Source organism: Sus scrofa, chromosome 6, assembly GCF_000003025.6.
Source record: "Sus scrofa isolate TJ Tabasco breed Duroc chromosome 6, Sscrofa11.1, whole genome shotgun sequence".
Taxonomy (NCBI): Eukaryota; Metazoa; Chordata; class Mammalia; order Artiodactyla; family Suidae; genus Sus; species Sus scrofa.
This window is the reverse complement of record NC_010448.4, coordinates 50548717-50550742: the sequence shown is the minus strand read 5'-3', so window position 1 is coordinate 50550742 and position 2026 is coordinate 50548717.

Here is a 2026-nt window from a genome sequence, read left to right as displayed (position 1 = left end):
CTTCCTGGAGTTGTTTTTCAAATGTTTTTTAAGTTTTTTTTAGGGCCGAACCCGTGGCACATGGAGGTTTCCAGGCTAGGGGTTGGATCAGAGCTGTAGCTGCCGGCCTACACCACAGCCACAGCCCTGCCAGATCCGAGCCATGTCTGCGACCTATACCACAGCTCACGGCAATGCCAGATCCTTAACCCACTGAGCAAGGCCAGGAGCGAACCTGCGTCCTCAGTGATAACTAGTCAGGTTCTTTACCTCTAAGCCACAGCAGGAACTCCTGTTTTTCAAATTTTTCACTCCAAGGTTGGTTGAATTGTGGATGTAGAACCCTCAGACCCAGAGGGCTCCCTGTTTCCCCCCAGTCAGAGCAGGTTCTGCCCTTCAAATGCTCTAGTTCCCTTGCACACAATTGCTTCCCTCCCCTGAGAACCTCATTGACTCGCTGAGTGAGAAAGGGTCCCTACCTTTAAATCCAGAAGCTCACTTAAATACACCCTGCGGTTCATTACAGTACCTGCCTGCCCTCATCTGCTCAGTTAAATACTTCGTGGTGCTTCCCAAAGCTTGGCTCCACATTGCTGGTCACCAAACCCTAATGCCCCCTCCACCCTCCAGTGCAGCAGTGGTTCCAGTCGAACCAGCTGATCTGGTCTGTCCACCCCCTGCCCCAGTGCCACTTAGGTCTCCCCCCCTAACCCCCCCTCCTCCTGGGCATATCCTGTATCCAGTCCTGGGGTCCAGGTTGTGCGGATCCAGGTCTTTTGAGAAAAAAGCACAACTACTGGAGAGGGTGGGGGCAGGGAAGGCCTGGAGTGGAGTGGGGAGTGTGCAGACCTGAGGTGGGGAGGTCCAAGGCCTGGTGTGGGCTCTGGCCCTGAGACCTTAGGAACCTCGCTCATGACCCCTGGGCCTTTGCGAGCTGTGACGTTTGCTTCCCTCTTAAGGAGACGCTTCTGAATCGTTGCTCCTGGCTGACCTCTGCAGCCAGACCACTGCCTCCTTCCCCTGCCTTGTCAGAACTTGTCACTCCTGCGTCCTGTCCCCTCCCCCTGCTTCCCAGGGGACTGTGGTTGACAGTGGGTGTTCAGCAGAGTAGGGAAGGTGGAGGCAAAAGGCCAGAGAGGGTGTGAGAGGCAGGGCCCAAAGCACAAAATGGCACACGGGCTCAGCCCAAGAGACTTGGAGTTTCTTCCTTCCCATCCCTCAACGCCACCCAGCCTGGGGACACACGGTGCCTGCGTGCCCCCAGCCCCTCACTGCCGAGGCTCAGGGCTGGGGTCCTTGATCAGGTTCACCTAGGAGCTTGCAGTCAGGATCGGGGTTGTCCGGGAAGGCCTGGAGCAGCACGTTCTCAGCATCTCTGACGGCCATGTCCAGGGAGGTGCGGAGCATCCGGTATACGGTGGCGAAGGACAGGCCGCAGGCGGCCAGGGGTCCCAGGATGGGCACATTGAGGAGCTCCTGGCTGAAAGCCGAGGCATCCCCAGAGGCCTGGCCCAGCCGTTCTGCCACCAGCGCCTCCGTGACCTTAGTCTTCGGGTCGTGCAGGGCTTCCAGGATCTTGTGCAGCGGCCGGCCCGTGTGCCCTGCCAACCTGATGAGGGAATGCTGGTCCAGGCCGAGGCTGTGGCGGTAGCCCTCCAAGGAGTGGGTGAGCAGGAACAGGTCGCATGCCACTTCCGGCACGCCTGGCACGGGACTCGGGTTGGCCCCACAGGCCACCGTGGCCACCAGCCAGATGTGCTTCCGCAGCGAGGCCGCCTTCCGCTCCAGTGTGGGCTTGGAGACGTTGGGGAGGGCCATCAGGAATGCGTGCCGCTTGTGGCTCTCTAGGCCCCTCACCATCGCCTCCTCCAGCAGGTCGAAGTCATATTTGCCCAACTCAAACATGGAGAGCAGGAAGACCTTGGGGTCCTTGAGGCCCTCCGCTGCAGGAGACAAGGGCACCTTCAGGGGGTGTCCACGCCCAGCAGGCCCAGCTGTCCTGCCAGCTTCCCCAGGCGCAGGCTGGGTCTGCACAGCACTTGTTTTT